This window comes from Manis javanica, chromosome 16 (genome assembly GCF_040802235.1).
Source record: "Manis javanica isolate MJ-LG chromosome 16, MJ_LKY, whole genome shotgun sequence".
Classification (NCBI taxonomy): Eukaryota; Metazoa; Chordata; class Mammalia; order Pholidota; family Manidae; genus Manis; species Manis javanica.
The window spans coordinates 49,434,183-49,455,469 of record NC_133171.1 but is presented as its reverse complement, the minus strand read 5'-3'; the positions used below and the strand labels follow the sequence as shown (position 1 = coordinate 49,455,469).

At 48.9% G+C, this 21,287-nt stretch overlaps 1 long non-coding RNA gene across 1 annotated transcript; it reads right to left on the bottom strand.

Moving 5' to 3' along the window:
* Positions 1–1,722: 1,722 nt before the first annotated feature.
* On the bottom strand, positions 1,723–20,870 carry LOC118969487 (uncharacterized). Its single transcript, XR_012126302.1, has 5 exons — positions 20,661–20,870; positions 15,994–16,126; positions 7,122–7,186; positions 2,746–2,957; positions 1,723–2,000 (listed from the first exon to the last, which is right to left on the bottom strand). It is a non-coding gene; the product is annotated as an uncharacterized lncRNA (long non-coding RNA).
* Positions 20,871–21,287: the final 417 nt, after the last annotated feature.

Genomic DNA, 21,287 nt, shown 5'->3' with positions numbered 1-21,287 from the left:
AGGTTACCGCAGGGCTCCAGGCCCACAGCAGCAGAGCTACCCCTACCCCTAACCACCAGAGGCCGAGCAAGTGTTCTGCCAGGCTGTGCTGACCTAGCTCCTTCATTCTCCTGGGAAGAATCTCACGGGACCCTGAGGCGCACAGCCATTACCTCCAACGTGTCCCACAACCCTTGCCTAGTTGAACTTACAGCATCATCACTTAACTTTGAAGAATAAAATCAATGTTGATTAATAAAAGTGGTTTCCCAAAGCTATACTGACTAGTGGTCAATTTCTAATGCATTTCCCTTAATAGACTGAGAAGGTTTGAAGAATGACTCTCAGCCAGGGTGCTTTGTCATGGCCCCAGAGGGACTCACCTCCCAGGGCACCCAGTAGCCAGTGTGGAAGAGGCCAGGTATTGTCAGCTTTCTCTAGCACGATCTGGATTATACAAACCTCACATACCCTGATCTCAACCCCACGGTGAGGTAGGAGAACTCCCGATACCCTCTGGCTGCTTGGGAAACATGACCGCCACAGCCCCACCCTGCAGGACCTTCAGGAGGACTTTATTGAAAGCAATGTGGTGGTACTATAGTTCAAAAAAACCTACCATAAACTGGAGTCTAGACTCCTAAACTCTGGCAAAAGCTCTCATACCAAGTTTTTATGTGCACTTGGGCAAATGGCTTTACCTTTCTGCACCTATGTAATGGGATAATTGAGCTACATTAGTGGTTCTCACCTGGGGCCCAGTCTCCCACCTAAGGGGGTCCCAGTGACTTGGGATGCTTACTGGTATTTAGTGGGTAAGGAAGGTCATGAATCCTAAAAGATGTACAATGCCTGGAACAGTGACATATGAGAGAGTTCTCCCACCCAGACTCTCAGCGGCAAACTCACTGAGGAGCACTGGATTACACTCAGAGGCTTTGCCAGCCTTAGTAAGTCTGTGAGTCCCAAGTTCTAACTATCCCTTTTCCACCTATCATCCCCTTTCTCCATTCAACAAATACTTCCTGAGTTGCCAAGCACTTTGCTACATGGGGGGTTATCAGAGGGAGGGAAACAAAGTTCTCTTCTCATAAGACTGGTCTTGCAGTGAGGACAGCAGATGACAAACAAGGATGCAGATCTATGATCTATTACCACGTGGGGATCAGCATCATGGGGAGAGGTAAAGCAGGGTGATGGGGATGGAGAAAGACTGGAGAGGGTGCTACTTTCTGTCAGAGGGTCAGGTGCTCAGGGAAAGCCCTGGCCGATGAGTGGACTAGAGCGGAGACCTGGATGACATGAGGGAGCAAGCCGTGGGGACAGCTGGGGAATGGATGTTCCAGATGGAGGATGTGCAAAGATCCCAAGGAGTGAGTGAGTCTGGAATATTGGAGGATATGCAAGAAGGCCAGTGTGGCTAGAAGAAAAAGCTGGGGGAAGGTAAGGAAGCTGAGATCAGTGGGTGTGGGGGTCTGAGCTTAGAGCTTCGCTGCTTCAAGTGCACTGTCACCTGGGAGCTGGCTAAAATCCATCTGGGGATTCCCCCCAGACCTACTAAGTAAAATCTGCACCAACCAAGATCCCCAGGAGCGTCCCATGCACAGTTAAGATTGAGAAGCACTTCTCTGGAACAGGGCGTCTCAACTCTGGCTGCATGTGATCATGTGAGAGCTCTAAAAAATGCTGGTGCCAGACCCCATCCCAGATTAATCAGGATTTTCTGGAAGTGGATCCACATACACATATTTATTTCAGAAGCTTCTCTGGTAAGTCAAATGTGCAGTCAAGATTAGACCCCTGGGTCACACACAGCCACGCTCTCCAGCGTCACTAAGTGGCCTCACTGCAGGTGGCCTGTCCCACGAGAGCTCGGATGCCTCTGTAGTGGTGCTGCCTGGTGGATGCTCTGTCTCCCTCACGGGCGTGCAGCTTCTCAAAGGCAGGGCTGTGTCTCCTTCCTGGCACTTCCACGGTCCCGGTGCAGACCTAGCACATAGGATCTGCCTAGTGGGCAGCTGCTGAAGGAAGGAATGAGTGGAGACAGGAGTGAATGACCGTGGAGCCCTCACCTTCCCCACATGGCCCTGCCTGTCCCACGGGACTCCCAGCTGGGCCCGGCAAATCCACCCCATGGGAGATGGGCGCTTCCCGTGCCTTCCCCCTCAGACACTGGCTCTCCCAGTCACTAACCATTTTGGCTCCAGCTTCTCCCCTTGGTGGTAGGATGCCAGGATCTTAGGCTAGTGGACCCTAAGGTGTTTTCAGAGTTTGCCCCACACAAGCTCTCAGCTCTTATGCAGATTATTAAGAAATTCCAAAGAGGAGCATTGCCTTGTCTGGGAACGCACAGCAAAATGAGCAAGCACCAGAGCCGGGCTCGGCTAGTGGGTCTTCCAACTCCAGTCCAAAGCCCTGTTCACTCTCCCCCACTTGTTTCTTCCCCATGCTCCCCTCTCTACAGTGTCCCAAATGCCCCCTCACTTCCCACTGCCCCATCTAGTTCTCCCTCTTCATTTCTCACACCCAGGGTCAACTCAAGTCCTTTGGGGCTGGAAGCTTGTACAGTTTTAGGAGCCCTTTTAAGGAAAGACCACAACACTATGAACTTAAAAACAGATATTTCAAATAAGAAAAGAAACTGTAACACATGACAAATTCTAAAAAGCTCATAAATGCTACAAATATCACGCAATCCACAAAAATAAATATTTATCAATTAACTGGTTGCCATGCTCCTCTAAAACTAAATTTACTGGGACTTACAAGTTTATATATTTGATGAGTGGAAGAATTTCTGCAGACCAGCTTCTGGCTCCATAATTCAAAGCTGATTCTTCTCCCCTACTCACACATACTTCCAGTGCTGGGTGCCACGGGCACAGTTCATAGACGGATAGGATGTCGGCCTGCGCCTTTGTGTACATCACAGGGTATAAGGTTGCCAAGGGCAGCAGAAGCATTGCTGGAAGGCTTTCCTGCATTGGGACGGTACCGACATTTAATTCTATGTGGAAGTGACCACACACCATATCTACATGCCACTGAACCCCCACTGTATACACTCTTGACTCAACTTCCCTCCACCTGGGTCTAAGAGTGCCCTGTGGCCAGTGATGACCACCTGATGTGGGAAGTGCACCGGAGGGACGCCGTAGTGAAAAGAGTCAGCAGTATTAATGGATTACAATTTAAATATCATTTACCACTTTTACAGAAACATCTCACCATGTGAAGACATCACACATCTGGGCTTCGGGAGGGCCAGTGTGGCTGAAGGAATGGAGGGCAACCCGCCATGCCCCATGGGAAACCTGCCTCAGCCTTCACCTTCTTTGTCCCCCCAGCCTCACGGAGGAGAATTAACAACACAAGGCACACAGAAGCAGACAACATTCGATGTATGTGTTACAATTAGTTTGCTAGGGCTGATGCAACAAAGCCACAGCCTGGGCAGCTTAAAAAAAAACACTCCTCTCATAGTTCTGGAGGCCAGAAGTCCAAGGTCAAGGTGCCGGCAGGGTTGGGCCCTCTCAGGGCTGCAAGGGAGAATCTGTCCCAGGCCTCTCTCCTCGGCTTGGAGATCACTGTCTTTTCTGTGTCTCTTCATATCATCCTCCCTCTATGCATGTCTGTCTCTCTGTCCAAATGTCCCCTTTTCCTAAGGGCACGAGTCATATTGGATTAGACTAAAGACTTCATTTTAACTTGATTACCTCTATAAAGACCCTGTTTCCATATAAGGCCACATTCTGAGACACTGAAGGTTAGGAACCCAACATACCATTTTGAGGAAACACAATTCAACCCATGACAGGGCAAAAATACAAACAGTTTTGTGCATCTCTGCAGAAAATTGAGAGAGTGGAAGAGAAACCCAAAGAGACTCACAGAGAGGGAGGGAGCTGTTATCTTGTTTACACTTTGCATTTAGAAAAATTACCTCATTAGCTGTCTGTCTGCATCCAGGCCCAGCTGCAACCACTAAATCAATCATTTGGGGATCAGTTTGGCTCTCTTGGACACCATAAATGGCACATTTTTCAATGCATTTTGATTTCTGTGGCTGTCTCCAGTGTCAAAAATGAAGGAGAGGATAGAGAGGCTGAATTCCGAGGACAGACAGAGAAGCTGGGGCCCCATCAGGGTGAAGGATGAAGACTGAGAAGTAGGAAGGATGGAGCAGGGAACAGGACCAGTCCCTGGTTCTGGCGTCACCGGGGCAGTCATCCACTTTGCACCTGGAAAAGGCAGGTTAGGGAAAGCAAGCCTCTTTACATAGAAGGTAGTGAATCTAGGGAACTCCACAGGCCAAGAAGTGACATAAGATGAAAATAGAAATTCAAGAGGAGGTTACATAAATTATTGGATAACAGATGAACACACACAGCATTCTGCCTCAGCTGTGGTCTCCATTCATTTCTGGCAGTCCCGAGAAGTGTCTTCTGGACACCAAAGAAGCTCTGCCTTTGCAAAGAGGCTCACCTGGCCTTTCCTGGACTCCATTCTTGGACTTTGAACCCCAACTCGTGCTTCCTGAGGACTCAGGGGTGCTCATCAAGGGGAAGAAGTAGGGCTTAGCCATCACACCCCTGCTCTGTCCTGCCCCATCCTGGTTCCATCTCCCCTCAACCGAAAGCTCCTAGAGCTATTGGCTCATGCAAACTGAATCTTGGAGGGAGCCCCAGGCCCCCAGTTCAGCTGCACCCTGAGCTCCAGCCTGGGCCCAGAGGGACACCCAGCACTGACAGAAGGAAGGAGGTTAGGTGAGTGCTCTGTGAATGCAAGCCCTGTTAGTAGACTCAAAGGGCGTGTTGGGAAAAGAGGAAGACCAGGCTTGCAACTCCAAACAAGTATTATTACAGCAAAACTCTGGACAGTCGGCCATGTCTACTGAAGAGACACATAGCCTGTGTCTGCTTAGGTCAGCTTTGTTATTAACTGTATAGTGTGATCTGCTGATGAATCATCACATCAGTTTAATGAGTGACAGCCAGCATTTGAAAAAACAAAACAGGATAGAAAAGTCAAAGTGTAGCATACATCAATTTAGAGTTTGTTGAAGCTTCTGTTTCCTTTACATACATGTACCTGTGCATGCAGACAGAATGTAAATGTATTTCTCACTGTGACTTGAGGTAAGGAAGGCTGACATGCACTGACCCAGACTATAGCATTTGGAATAGTTGAATTTAAACGCCAATGTGCAGAACTAGTTGGAGAGCTTGTTAAAATGCAGATTTCCAGGCACCATCCTCCAGAGATTCCCTCCAGAGATTGTTTGAGACCATATCACTTAGTGGGGCCTGGGAATCTGCATTTTACAAGCTCCCTTGGCAGTTCTGGTACATTTGGTCTGTGGAATATGATTCAGGAATCACTGCATCAGAGGAAGAAACCATTTATTTGGTAGGTGTCACAGGAAACTTGAATGACATCAGAAGATGCCTGCTTCATTTTATTTAACCCAGAGACTTGAGATGTAGATGGGTACAAGGATGGGTATGGGGGGAGTCATACCCTTCCTCCATGTGAGGGGATGAATTCAGTATCTGGCAGAACTGGGTACCAGGAGACAATGCTTGGCTGTAAATTGTGCTTTTAAGATTCGGAGCAAGCATACAAAAAGGCTATAGACTTCCTCTGAGTAATACTATCTACTGAAAGGAAAGGTCCACCTGGAGACCCAGATGGCTTCTGGAGCAGCCCTTTCTGAGGCACAGTCCTGGACTGGGTGACCTCTTATATGTCATCATTCTTAGAACAACAGGATAGAGGGAGAGGGAGAGGACAGACATCTCAAACACATTGATTAGAGCAACACTTTTCAAACTGTGGACCATGACTCATCGGTGGGTCATGAAATCAATGCAGCACTTTGAAAAATAAAATAGAATTAACTGTCATAGAACATATCATGGTGCATTGCGTATAGTAAGAATTTCTGGTTATCTGTTGCTACATAACAAACCCAACCCCAAAACTTTGTGGTCTTGAAACAACAACATTCATTTGTTCATGATTCTGAAATTTGGGCTCAGTGAAGACAGTGCCTCTCTGTTCCATGGGCGTTAGATGGGGTGACTCACAAGGGCTGGAGGACCCAGTTCCAAGAAGCCTCCCTCACATGGTTGGCATGTTGGTCTGTCTGTGGCCGGGGAGCTTTGCTGGGGTGGTCAGCTAGGGCTTCCGTGCTCTAACAGGGGGCTTCTCCATATGACTCGTTTGGGCTTCAACAACATGACTTCTGGGCTCCAAGGGAGTACATCCCAAGACTAACCTGCAAAGGACAAGCCCCATGGTGCAAGCCTCCACTTGCACCTCCCTTGCTAATGTCTTGCTGGCAGAAGCCAGTCACTCGGCCAGGCCCAGGGTCATTGTGAGAGAGGAGGACACAGGACGTGAGTACTAGCAGATGTGGTTCATGGGGGACTGCAGGGTAAGCATGAGTTCCTAAAAATACAAAAAATTTTTTTCTAGGTGCGTATGTGTATACGTAGTGTGTAGCAATGGGGAAATATGTTCCTAAGAGTTAATCATAGCTGAAAGGTTGGAGAAACGCAGTAGCAGAGAGCCTTGGGATACAGGTAGGGGACGAACTTACTTTCCTTGGTTTCTATTTTATTTTCCCTATACGTCTGTCTAGATTTACACAGTCTGTCAATTTTTTTGGACACCTATCCCCCCTATTTTCTTTCTTACTTGTTTCTCTCTCTTTTGTTTCCCTTTTCCCCCTTATCTCTTTCTTTCCCAGTCCAAGTATCTCTGTCACTGAATCATTTTTTTACACCGTTATCTTTCACATTCAAGCATCTTCTCTTTCAAACACATGCATGAATAACCTTCCTCTAAGCTGGGGTCCCTTGCGACCCATTCTCTATACAGCACCACATATCGATGTGCCAAATGTTATTTTACATTTATGTCAATTTTTCCTGCATCTCTTAAAAATAATTATAAAGACCCAGTTTCAATGCCACAGACAAACTGTGATATTCCTCTCCTTCTCCTCCCCTCAGTCCCACCTGGCAACTGGTCTGGAATCCCCCCACTTGCCAAATCCATAAAACTTCCATCACTCAACCCAGAAGGCATTCCCCAACCACTTCCTCTCCACTTACTCCCTCCTTCTTATAACTCACCTTGGTCTGCCTGTTTCAAGGTTCTCTCCCCAGTATCTTGATTCCGTTCACAAAAGATCTGAAACCTAGATTGAAAAAACTGAACTCAGAGAATTTGAAAGGACAACAAAATTCTCTTCAGCTACAACTATTCGAGTCTTTATAAATTTCATCCCCGTTATACACACAAAATATGGTGTTTGAGAAAGAGTCCTGAATGGTGAGTCAGAGGAAATTGATTTTAGTTCTGGCTCTGCTGCTAATTAAGTGCACAATCTTTGACAGATCAATAGGTTCCTCAGCCTCAAAGTCCCGTATCTCCATGATAAGTAATAATACCTATTTCTGAGGGTTGTTGGAAGACCAGGTAAGCTGCTATATGTAATATGCCTGGAATACAGCAGGCAAGAAAAAAGGTTAATTCACCTTGTGATTCCTCACCTGTAAAATGGGGCAACTATACATGCCTTGTCCAACTCACAGGGTCTCTCTAAGGATTACATTAGAAAATGTATATGGAAGCCCTTTATAAACTACAAAGCACTGTGCTGATCACGGATGGGTGGTTTTGTGCTTTATTGACAGAAATCTCATCCTAGTCACATTTGCGCACAATGCTTTGTTCATTATTGGGCTCCTAAATAGCTAGCGTTTTTGTGTGCCAACTCTAATCATAAGAATGTGGGGAACCCACCCTCCTCCACATTCTCCCTCTTGCCCTACCTCACATGCACTTTGCAGTCCAGGCAATCCTGCCTTCAAGTTCGAGGAGGACTTTGTTACCTAACCAAGGCTGGGGAGGAGCAAAGGTTTCTTTAGGCCAGTTGTTCTCAAAATGTGGTCCCTGAATCAGGAGCATCCCTATCACCTGGAAAGGGTGACATGTAGATTACTGGGCCTCCTGTCAGACCTGCTGACTCAGAAAGCCAGAGGGAAGAGCTCAGTGATCTAATTTCATGAGCCTGCAGATCATGTATGTTTCCTTTCAGCCAAGGCAGTAATGGGAACAGCCTTGGTTCCCCTGACAGTGGGGAGCAATAGAGACGTCTTCCATGTGACGAGGCAATCCAAGCAGACGTGAGCGCCCAGCTTGAAGAACTCCATGTGAGACCGAAACCCCTGACTTCCCGCCAACCCAGGGAGAGGCCACAGCCATACCCATGGGTCAGAGGAGAGGGAGGCACTCAGAAGTAATGATGATGAGAATCCAACAACTCTAAATACAGCCCCTTAACTGAGTGCCTATAAGTACTCCCTTGTGAGGCACCGCGTGATTGCCCATGTTATAGTATGTCTAAACCTGCCACCGCACGCAGTATCGCTGACCCCTTGATGAGAGGAGACTGAAGCAGTCACTGTACAGCTCCAGCAGCAACATCCACAGACTGCATCGTCCACGGCACTGTGCGGTGCCTAACCTGAGGGCCTGAGGCTGTGAATTAGGTGAAGTGACTTGCTCAAGGTCATGGAGCCAGATGGAGGCACAGCACCAGAAAAGAGGCTACTTGGCCTTGGGGATAGGTTGAGGCTTGGGAGGCCAGTGGGAACACCAGCTGCCTGAGAACTGGTGAGCGGGAAGGAAAAGGAGGTGGAGCGGATTTGGAGCAGATTCTGCAGTGACCTGGCATAGAGAAATTAGAAGCAGCAGGCAGCCTGTGGCCCTGATGGCAGAAGCTAGAGAGGGGACTAGAGGGTCCACCCTGGCCACTTCCACCCACAGCAGGCCAAAGATGGAGAGGGACACCGGGTTCATATCCTGGACCCTGTGAGGCTGGCCTTCATCCATTCATTTCACATGCATGTCCAAGCACACATGCACCCACCTACACACACACACACATACACACACACACACTCTGAGCTCTACCATGGGCCAGGCACTGTGCCAACTGTGAAAGATTCCAAAAATATTTAGCCCAGCCCCTGCCTTTGAGGAGCTCATGGTCCAGAGAGGGAAGCGGGTGATCACACACTGCTGTGATAGGCCACCAGGGGCTCGTGGACACAGAGGAGCAGAGGAGGGAGACCTGATGCTGCCTAACAGACGAGAGGATGGTGAGGCGAGGAGGCAGCCAGGGGCCAGCTCACCAGAGGTGCCAAACCGATGCTACAGAGATGTATTTTGTCTTAAAAGCAGAAGGGTACCGTGGAGGAGCTGCAAGCATGGTAATGACATGAGTATTTGTATTATACACATGGAGAGAGAGATTTATTATAAGGAATTGATTCACACAGTGATGGAACTCCCATGACTCTGCCACCTGCAAGCCGGAGATCCAGGAAAGCTGGTGGCAGTACAGAAGCCCCAAAGCCAGAGGCTGATGGTGTAGATTCCAGTCTGAGTCTGCAGGCCTGAGAACCGGACGCCAAAGGCAGGACGGACTGTTGGATGGTGCCCTCCCCCAGTGGGCAGGGCCATCTACTTCACTCAGTCCGATTCAATTGCTAGTCTCTTCCAGGAAACCCTCACACACACACCCAGAAATCATGTTTAACCAACTGTCTGGGCTACCTGCGGCCCCATCAAATTGATACATAAAATTAACCATCATGAATTTATTATTTAGAAATGTCACTCTGGCTGCTGCATGGAGGACTAGGGTGGTGGCCAGTAAGGGCTCTGCCGTCATCCAGCTCAGCGGTGTGGGCCACTGCCAGCCCAGCCAAAAGGCAGGAGAGGCAGCCAGCTCCACCCTGCCCCCGAACATGCCCTACCAGAATGGAGAAGCACCTCCTGTCCTGCAACAACCAGATCGCCACCAGCCCATCCACTCCAATGCTGGGTGCAGCCTCCATTCGTACTCCCAGGCAGCAGCTGGAACAAGCCCCACACGGAGGGGCAGAGCCCCGGCTAAGAGCGCGCTGTTGCTCTGCTGCCACGAGCCGTGGAAAGAGGGGTGAGCTCCACTCCCAGGGAGAAGGAGCCGTGCGGCTGTGTGGGCAGGTGAGGTGTACAGTGCTCTGGTGTGGGAAGAGCAGTCAGAAGGCCTGGGATAGCTGGGGACTAAGGTTCGGGGACCTGGCTGGGTAACTGGTGTTGGGATTGGCCTGCTTGTTGCCCTTGTGACATTGCCCCATATTCCAGAGTCCTTATCTGATGGCTATTGGGTATTTTTACACACACAGCAGTCTGGGGATAAAGGAAGCTGTTACAGGCACTTCAGATTCCAACACAAGGGTTAGAGCAAGTTAGACAAAGAGGCCAGGGAGTCACAGACCTCAGGTGTCCCCAGGGGTGGATGTTGGGACCCCTGCTTCTACTGTCCAACACCCCGCTTTTCTGTTTCAACTAAATGATCCTTCAGCAAAGAAAACCAGCTCAGTCCTGATGCACCTGGCAGGTGCTGGGGACATCCCTGGCCTTCGAGCCAGCTTCTCAGAGGAGGCCTTTCTGTGAATCCAAATGGCAAGAGCAGGCCCAGGGCCTTGGAAATCAGCTGGGGTGGCTTGTCTCCTGATACTGAGGTCCAGAGAACAATGACTTACTCAACAGCCAGCCTTTCATACATGTATTTATCTTTAAATAAACAGCTATTCAAGACCTACCCCTTGCCAAGCTTTGTTCTAATGGTGGGGACTCAACAGTGAACAATGGCCCTAGCTGTCAAGGAGCTTCCATTCCCATCTGTTATAACCAAGATAACCAAGTAAAGTACATGGGATGTCAAATGGTGATAAGTGCCAAAGAGACAAATGAGGCAGAGGAGGGGGACAGGGAGTGTGTCGGAGATGAGGACCATTATAGGCAGGGAGACATTTGAGTAAAGCCCTGAAGGAGATGGGGGAGCCTCTTCTGGGGGAAGAATGTTTCAGGCCAAGGGAACAGTAGGTGCAAAGTCCCTAAGGCAGGGGCGTGGCCAGGTGTTTGATGGAAAGAAGGAGGGCGGTGTAACTGGAGAGGAGTTAGCCAGGAGGTGAATCCTAGAGGGTGAAGGGGGAGAAGTGTGGAGAGGCTTGGGGGCCGGTTCTTATGGGGCCTTGAGGCCATTGTAAGAACTTGGCCTTTCCTCTAGTGGGAGGGCTCCTGGCAGAGGAGGGGTCTGCTCTGACTTCGGCTTTAATTGACTGCTGTGTTGGGAATAGACAGGTTAGCCAGGGGGAAGGGCGACCACGGTGGGAGATCAGCCAGTGCAAAAATCCAGGCAAGAAATAATGATGGCCTGAATCCGAGAGGCAGCCGAGGAGGTGGGCAGCATGATCGGAGTCTGGATGACTAAGGCAACAGTATTTACTGAAGGATGGGACGTGAGTTGTGAGAAGAAGACAGGGGTCAAGATGGCCTGAGGGGTTTTGTCTCAAGCTCCTGGAAGGAAGGAAGGAGTTGCCATTAGCCCTGATGGAGGAACCTGGGCAGAGTAGGTTCCAGTTTGAGCATGTGTGTAAGATGCCCTTAGACATGCAGGTGCTGCTGAGCAGGAAGCAGTGGATTCAGGAGTCAGTTCAGAGATGAAGCCATAGGGCAGGGTCAGACTTTGAACATGAGGAATCACAGCTGCACTGCTTCTGACTGCAGAGTCACAGATGTGCCAGGGCAGGACCATGAGCTCTAGAACATGGAGAAGTCCATCACTCCAGAAAGCCTGGGCTGACATGAAGAAGTTCCACTCGGTCCCTGGGGCACCACTGCACGGAGGGACCTCAGCAACAGGACAGCCAGTGCACCAGAGTGCTACACTTAATTGGAGCCCATGCTGTGTCCAGATACAAGTGAAGATGAAAGCCTCCCGCAGGTGCATCCATCCTAAGCCCCCGGGGGCTCTCTGGGGAACGGGCTGTGCAGTAAGTGACGTGAGTTAGCATAAGCCTTGCTCAGGCGGCAGAATGAGCTCTTTTGACAAATGTTCTCTAGATCCACACACACCACAAAGGCCTGAGCTACAAAGAGGACAGACTGGCTAAGAGAAAGGTGTTTGTAGAGCATCACCCAATCAATCAGCAGGTACACATGGGCCTTTGGATGAGAGGGAGGGATGTTTAAGGGATGCCTTAGTGGGGCTCCCCAGAAGCAGACCCTAAGGCAAGGACTCGGGTGCCTGGTTTACCTGGGAAATGAGCCCAGGAAACAGGAGTGTAGGGAAGTAAGGGGGCATGACCTACCTGTTCCACTGGCTGCCCTCCAAGAGGCTGCATAGAACATGCCACAGGGCATCCCACCCAAGCAGAAGGGAACTGGGGTATTCATCCACTCTCATTTGTCATTGGTTGAGGGTTTTTCCTATAGACGTTAACTTCCCAACCCCTCTAGTCTGTCTGCTGTCTGAGCCGCCCTCTGCCCTGCAACCAGAGAAAACCCTGGAGCAGAGGCAGCAGGTGTTCGCAGCCAGAAGCTGCCATGCACACTGAAACCAGAGTACCAAGAGGATTGGCAGGGCACCGTGTCAACCACAGCGACCTTCACAGGAACAGCTGGGTGCCACAAGTGGGCACTCTGTTCTTAGTTTGGACTCCAAGAACCATCTTCATCCCAGAAAACCGGGCTGAGATGAATGACACTTACCATTCCCATAAGCAGAAGGAGAAATTCCAGGGCAGAGTCTCCCACTGGACCTGAAGAGGGAAGGCAGCCTGCATGCTCTCAGTTTGGAAACCAGGGCTGTGGTCAACCAGAGTCAGAATTCTGCTGTGTGGTGGGGAGAGGCAACCCTCCCCTGAAAATAGGTGAAATCCAGTTCTTCAGGCTCTTAGTAAGGTTTCAATAAGTGCATAAGCAGTGACTGAGGATCAGGAAGGAGGGTTCTGGGGCAAGAAGTGGATGTCCCAGCTTAGAGCTGCAAGCCAGACCATGGACTTGGCATCCTAGCCCTTCTGGCTAAGGCTGGCCTCATTCTTACTGTGCAGACCTGGAGACTCACATCACACCCTCTCTACTATCCTTGTCAGTTTATTGTATGCGCATGTGTACCATAAACCCGTATGCATCCTCACTGCAATCCAGACATTCACATCAGCAAAGCATTTTGTCATCTTCATAAAGTCCCAAGTTTAAGGCCCACCTTAGGCATGGTCATTCATATTCATAGAGCCCCAGAGAGATCGATCCTACATGACTATCAGAGCCCATTTGCTCTAGCCCATGTTAGGCAGAACCAGGTAAACAACAGCCATCCCTCCCTCCCCACATTCTGTCCGGATGAGCAGGCCCTTGTACAACAAGCTAAAGTCTGACCATTTGTCAGGACTCTGTTGCCTATAAGATGGTTACAAGAAAAATGAGAGAGGATCCCTGCCTTTCAAGAGTTCCCAGGTACTGGAAGTAAACACCTGCTCTTACTAGGATATTTGCTGAAATAGTTCCATACATAGAATGTTAGAATGACAGTGGCCACTTTCAAGGCCACAGCACTGGACACTGGGTTTTCAGACCCCAGGCACTCTTTCCATCAGAGCCAAGTCCTCCCCTCTTCCGCAGATCACCCTCCTAGGTGGTGCTCAGTTACCATTTTTCAGCCATCAGGATTGACCCCCTCATTCAGGTTGGGTTTGCAGGATATCTTCACAATGACCTGTGTGTTTTTTCATTTTGCTGACCGTGCTAGGAGGTATCACATAGGCTTTGGAATTGTATGACCCTGGTTTGACAAAAGTATCCTCTACCAGCAGGCTGTGTGACCTTAGGACAGCTGCTTAACCCCTCTCAACCTGTCCTCTGAAAAATGGAAATGATAATAACAATAGGGTGAACCATATGAAAAAGCCTTTTTGTAGGCTAGAAATGATTGAATATTATATTAACATTTTTATAGGTTCTACATCATACCTACCTTGTGGACTTACAGGACAGATTTAGTGAAAGAGTATTTGTGTCACTGCTATGGCTCCCGTATCTAACTAGCCTGGGACCCCAGAGGAAGGTCACACTCCCTGTAGAAGGCGATCTCCACTCCTCCCAAATATCTGCAGGATGGGGCCTCCAAGTCCGTTCTTCTACAGGACTCCCTGGGATTTCCAGGAATTCTCGAGGCCTCTTGTTCCTCCAGCACACTCCCTCCACAGTAAGGGCTGACGTTAATTACACATTTACTCTCTGCTAGGTGTTATGCCTGGCGCTTTACACATCTACACACATCTAGTCCTCCTTTCCACCCACGTGAGTTGGGTTCTGCTCTATCATCCCCCATCACAGATGAGGAAACTGAAATGCAGAGAACCTGAGTGCTTTGCCAAGTCATTAACCAGGAGGGAGGAGACAGCCGTCAGCATCATCCACCCTCCTTCACCAGCCAGAGTCCTGCTCCCACCATCCTGAACTGCTCCATGCGCCCCCTACAGGCGCCTCTCTACATGAACCTTGGTCTCCAAGTGTGGACACAGGCCTCTCTAGTTCGCCAAAGTGCTGAAACAGGCAAATTTGTCAGAAACTTGATTAAAAGGAAAAGAAAGGGAATGAAATCAAGCAGTTAGGAATGAGAAAGGAGACATAAGCATAAATGCCCTCAGATTTAAACATTACAGGGGAATCTGACATCAACTCCACAGGGAAACAAAATGGGAAATCTACAAGAAGTAGATGTTTACCTAGTAAAAAATAAATGACCAAAATTGACCCAAAGAAAAGTAAGAAATGCAAAGGCCACAAAGAGACTGGAAAGGTGGGGAAGCTCTGCCATTACAGAAAGGACCAGGAACAGATGGTTTCACAGCTGAGTTCTATGTAACCTTTAAAAAACAAATAATTCCAATGTTAATTATACTCTTCCGGATCACAGGAAAAGATAAAACACTGCAATTCACTTTATGAAGCCTGCTTTGCCTAGTACCAAAGCCTGATACAGATCGCTTAGAAAAAGGAAACTGTAAACCAATTGTTCTTCCAACTAAAAATGTAAAAATTCAAAATAAAGCACTAGTAAATGAAATCTGGCAAAATGTCTTTATGATCAAGTGGGATTTATCCTAGAAACATACAGATTTGTAACAAGAAATCAATTAACATAATTTATTATACCAACAAATGCAAGGGGGAAATGTGATCATATCAATAAATGATGACCCTGTTTGATGAAATACACACTGAGTACAATAGAAATAGAAGAAATCCATTCATTCCTCCATATTGAGTGCCTATACTGTGTCTTACTGAGTTTTAAACCCTGAGGACTGTAACTGTGACTATATTAGACAAAAATTCCCTGCCTCAGAGAGTTCATATTCTAGGAAGAGACATGATACACAGGATGCATAAGGAAAGTATGTGTTATGTTAGGGATATATGCTAAGGAGAAAAACTTAGAGCAGGGCATAGGAAGTTAGAATTTTCAGGTGGTCAGGGACAGTGTTACTGAGAAGTGACACCTGAAGCAAGGAAGGACATTCCAGGCACAGGGAACAGTGTGAAGACTCTGGGGCATGCACAAGTGCCCTGAGCAACAGCTCAAGAAGGCCAGTGTCCTTTGGTGATGGAGGACACGATGCTAATTCTCCAGCTGCTGCACCCGTGCTATGGGTGTCTAGCCAAGCTTCACTGAACACCTGTGGCATAGCAACGACAACACAGGGGGTGCCTTATGCTGCCGCCAGAGACCGCTACTCCTCGGCTCACAGGCCCTGCCCCAGCTCCGGGCCTCTGCCTGCCTCAGCAAGCCCCGTGCGCAGGCCAGCTGAGCACCCTTGCCTCAGAATCACTAGACCGCCTCCCCCTTCAGGGTTCCCAGCAGAACCTTCAGACCCAGTGAAAGATGAGATGATGTCATTCTTCAAGGGAAATCCCACACCTGGACCCACAGGGCTGGGCTGACTCTCACGGCCAGACAAATCCATCACAACAGCTAATAGATACATCTCCCACAGTCTGGTTTATTCATCTTGGAAACTATACTATATCAGGGATTTCAAAGGTCTGTGTATTAGAAAAACATCCTCTAATTCTTCAAGGACACAGACTGGTGTAACATACCAAATTTCCATGGCTAGACAGATTCCATTCTTGATCTGTTGAGGATTTGGGTGACATCACCATATTCTCCAAGAATAATAGCTGGGTGTTTGGTCTACATTTCTCTCTCCAAGATCCCAGTCTGCTGGTTTTCCTGAAACAAGGGAAGCGGGTTCATCAGTCAGCCTCCCATTACATAGAAGCCACTTTTCAATGTCCAAAATCCTCACACTACTAGCTGCTTCCCAGTGACAGTTCTCCCACTAAAATAAAATCCAGCTCTGATGGCCTTCCATGTCTATGAAAGGCACAAGCATACTGTGTGGCATGGAAAGGGCACTTAAAAAGTTCCCCTGCCCACCTTCCTCCTGCCCTTAAGTTTCCACAATGCAACCTGGCAGATGCCCCCTGGCCCACAGAGGTGCAGGCCTACGGAACCTAATGGGGAAGCTGGAGGAGAAGCTTCATGAACACAGTGCAATTCCCACCATTCTGCAGCAGACACCCCTTGATGGAGCTGGGGTGTCCCCTTCTGTATATTCTCACTATAGAAATGACGGCTTAAGAAAGTAAATGTAGAGTACTGGGTGCAAAGGTTAGGGTCAAGGTGAAGCATCAGCAGGGCTTCTCCCTGCTCATCTGCTCCCAGTTCAGGGTCAGTAATAAAGACTGTATCCTTCAAACCAAGTGGATTTGAAGCCCAGCCCTGGGGGGCAACGTCAGCTCTAAAGATGGAGACTGTGGCCACCAAACCCTTTCACTGACTCCAACCACGTGGTTGGCACATCCTAGAGGATATCACCCGACTTAAGGTCATCAGTGCTGTCAATGAGAACCAGATGGTGCATAGGGTTTCCTTGCTATGTAGGCCATAGGTTAGCCTTCTATCAACTCATCAACTCATCAACTCTGGGCTTAGCATCCGCGGACTCCTAGCTCCTGCACCCACCACTCACCAGCTGAGGAATGGCAGGCAAGTTCATTAAGCTTGGGAAACTCAGGGGGTTTTGTTACTGTTTTTATCTATAAATGGAATGCTACTACTCCACCAAGGTTAGTAAAGAGATAAAATGAAATAACTCCTTCACGGCAGGTTCCTCCTCCGAAGAGCTGTGTTACATCCAAAGCACCTGATTCCCCATAGGACTCAAGGATTGGCTTTCTACGATTCCCACCTTCCGTCCTCATTACTGGGCATTCCTTCTCCACCCACACATCCATGTTTCAATACTGATAAATATGTTGATAAAGCCCAGTGCCCAAAGATCAACAGGAACACCCTCAGAGTCAAATAAAATCAGGTTTACGAACTTACTGCAGCGAGGGAAAGCATGCACCATGGGGACCAGGAGACTGCCTCAGCAAGAGGCTGCTGGGGGGCTTGGGCTTGTTTTGGGTGATTTTAATGAGAGCTGAGGAAGCAAGCATTGTTCTCGATTGTCTGCTATCAGGCTGCAATGGCATTTTGCTGAGCGGGTATCTTAATCATTGTTATGTAGGAGGAATGAAGGAATGAAGCAAGCCTAGAGCTGTCACTGGTAAAAGAGAGAAGTCTCTTGTGTCAGCTGGGAGAAAAGGATGTTCATGAATGCTTGGGGTCTCATAATATCCTTGTGTTTATCATGTTCCATTATGGTCACAGAGAGACTTGTCTAATGCTGACATTATATGAAATGGCTGACATTCAACAGCAGCCACCGGGGCCTAGCTATAGTTGACAGGCCAGCTGTCCAAACTGTTTTTCTTTTTTTTTTTCTCAATATACAACCATAAGTACCAACCATAAGTACAAATCAGGGGTGATTTGTTTGCATATTCCACATAGCGTCTACTTGCAACTTTTTCCAGGAAATGTTACCTTTAATCATTCCCTAAGGAAAGTTCAGCAGGTCAGAGAATGGAGACTTCTTAACTTATTAGCAAGGAGAGAGACATGGGCTGGGGGTGAGCTGGGCTCTGCTGGACAGAGGGTTCTCCAAGGTTTGTGTCTGGATAGGAAGAGGTTGGCCTCAGTCTCTGTCCTGCACAAGTGTGTTTACCAGACCCAGGCAGTGGAGAACCATCTCCTCCTGGATGACCTCACCTGCAGGCAGATGCCTTACATTTCACCAAGCCAGAAGAACTGGTCTGAGAGGTGGCTACTGCCTTTGGGAAAGAACATTGACTAAGGAGATAGAAGTGAATCTGACACCCGAGGCTGTGTGAGCTGGAGCAAACTGCTTCCCCTCTCTGGACCTCAATGTCCTTACAATGGTAAGAAGCAGGCTAGTCCCTATGGTCTCTCTGTTTGGCATCTGTGGATAAAATGAGAGTTCCTGTGGCCAGGATTCTCCCCTGGCCATGGTTGACTAGCTCACTGCACACCTGTGGGCAATACATGGCTGTTGACTCTATATAAAGAGCTCTGCCCAGTGCTCTGGTGCAACATGGTGGCAAGGCTGCAAGAGAGCAGAGCAGAAGCTGGAGTGGTGGCAGTGCCGAGGACAGAGGCCCAGAGGATGGCTGTGCAGGACGACTGTGCAGAGAGGCCCAGAGGATGGCTGTGTGGGACAGCTGTGCGGACAGAGGGGCCCAGAGGACAGCTATGCAGACAGAGGGGCCCAGAAGCAGAGATCAGCTTGCTGCATACAGACTCGCTCTGAGTGAATGGGATTCTAGTAACTGACCTGCCACCTGGAAATAAAGTTGGGTATAACCCTTTCACCCCAAAGAATGTTTTGCTGTCAATTTCTTTGGTCACACTGAATCCATAGCAAACTTGCCCAGGGCTGAAACCCATTGGCAAGACAGCATCCTAGGGATCTAGGAGCCGAATGATAAAGCAGACAACATCCCCCACTGAGGGTTGGGCTGATGGCAGGAAAAAAGAAGGAAGCTAGAATCAGGAGAGCTGAGCCAGGACCTCCGGTCCAACTCACCATTTAAATGGGCATCAGACTCACAGGTGTTGATGATAATGTTCCCTGGCAAGTGATAGCACATGATGCCCAGTGTTCCTGATGTATGAGGCCAAAAGTCCAAAGCTTTACATGGTTAATCATGTAAATCTCGCAACCACCCTATAAGGTAGCCAAAATTATTATTCTCATTTTGTAGATAGGAAAACTGAGGCATGGAGCTATTAAGTAACTCATGCCAGGTGCCACAGCCAGTAAGTGGCCCAGCTGTGGCTGGAACACAGGCAGTCTGGCTCCCGAGCCCATGTTCTCAAGCACACTCTATACTGCCCCACTGAAGTGTAAACAGCCCTTTCTCATAATCATCTCCTTTGATTTGGAAGCCTAGAGCAGGAGGTCTGCAAACTACAGCCTGCAAGCCCCAAAGACAAAGCCAGTGGGCCAGCTGTTTTTGTAAATGAAGTGGCAATGCACACAGCCATGTGCATGTATTTGTGGTCTGACGTGCAAACAATGGTGGCAGAGTTGAGTAACTGTGGAGGAGACCACATGGCCTGCAAAGCATAGGACATTTACTTCCCGGACCCTTACCCATCAGGGTTGCCAGCTCCCAGCCTAGAGCATGCTCTGCTTGGATTCTAAGTCAGCTTTGCCACTTGCTACAGGACCCCAGAGAAGTTGCTTCTCTGAATCTGTTTCCTCATCTGTAAAATGGGCTTGTTTGAAGAATTTGATGAGCTAGTGTCAGCATGCACAAAATGCCTGGCCCAAAGCAGGTGCTTGAGAAGGATTAGCTGCTATCATTGCTAACGTGTCAGGAAAATTAAGACAGATTCTTGTAGCACCGCTATTGTTTATCACCTTTATCACCACTTCACGGGTGGGGAAGCCCAGGCCTAGGGAGAGGAAATGCTTTGCCCTGTTTCAGGAAGACTGAGAGGCAGAGCCCAGGTCTTCCTAGCTGAAGTCCCATCCTCTGTCAGCCCCCCTCTCCCACCCCCAGTCTGAATCCCAGGTCCTCACTTGCGTTCTCTGGTGTATGAAGCAGCCCGCCTGTATCTGTGAGTTTTCAGCATTTGTAAGTATCCACAGCCTCACAGAACTTGCCTGCACAGACATTTGTCAGAGATGACACTCCAGTCATCCATGGCACTGGAGACAATGACAGATGTGCGCTCTAACATCTCTGTCCAGGCAGCCAAGGATGGATGGGGCCCTGGATCCTGCTCAGCCTGGCCTGCGCGGGGAGCCAGGAACCAGGCAAGAGACAAATCTCAACCTGGTCAGCAAGGGAGGAGGTTCAGAGAGCTCAGTGTGCAAAGGAACCATGAAAACCACACTCCATTGCTCCCTGCCTCCTGCTTCCACCCTGAAACCCTCCTAGGCCCTCCCTGCTCCTCTCTACTACACGAGGCCTGGCCAAGCCTGCTGTCTGCATAGAACTTGTGTGGAGACGCAGACAAGGAGATGCATACTCTTGGGATATGGGTTCTTTCCACCATAATTATAATAGCCAGTGGGTATATGTACTGCACCATCTTAAATCTGAGCATCTATCCTTAGCCATCCCCTGGTGGAGGTACAGGCAACTGAGGCCAGAGAAGTTAGGGGACTCCTCCAAGGTCACATAGCAAGTGGCAGAGGCAGGATTTGAATCCAGACAGTCTGGCTCCAGCATCCACTGCCGCATGGGAGTCCTATTTGAGGGTCTGCATGAAGGGTGCTAGTCCAGGGCAGACAGCAGGAAGAAGAAACAAGCGATTCAGCTTCCCTGCCAGGCTCAGCACTAACCTGCTGGGTGGGCAGGAACAGGTCACCCCGCCTGAGTTTCTCCTCCTGCAAAATGAGCAACTGCTGCCACACGGTCTTTTGGGGTCCCAGCCTGGCTCCAAGGCTGGCCTCTCTCTGTTCTTCTGGGAGCCCCAGGCACTGGATCCTCTGCCTTCACACACTGGCTGCCCCCACCCAATAATTCCAACCTGGACTCCCCCAGAGTACCATCTCATAGCTCACTGAGCTGTCACCTCTGGGTCCCTAAGGCAAGCTCACAGTCATTTGAGATTTTGTTGGGATGTTTATGACAGCAAAGGGAACAGCCCACATAAAACAAAGATAGACAGAACAGAGCTCTAAAAAAGTTTCCAAAGTCTTACTCAAAAGCTTCCCTTGGGTAATTGACACACGCCGAATGCACGCCGAATGACTTGCTTGCCTCTCCTTCCAGATGAGGGGTTTAGAAGGACTGCAGTCTGGGGTCTGGTCCAGCCAGTCACTTGCTATGGGGCCTTGTAGAATCCCTCTCCTTTCTCTGAGCCTCAGTTTCCTCATCTGTAAAATGGGAACAATGGTAGCACCTATCCCATGAAATTATTGCAAGGATTAAAACATTAAAACACTTAGAACAACACCTGGCACATA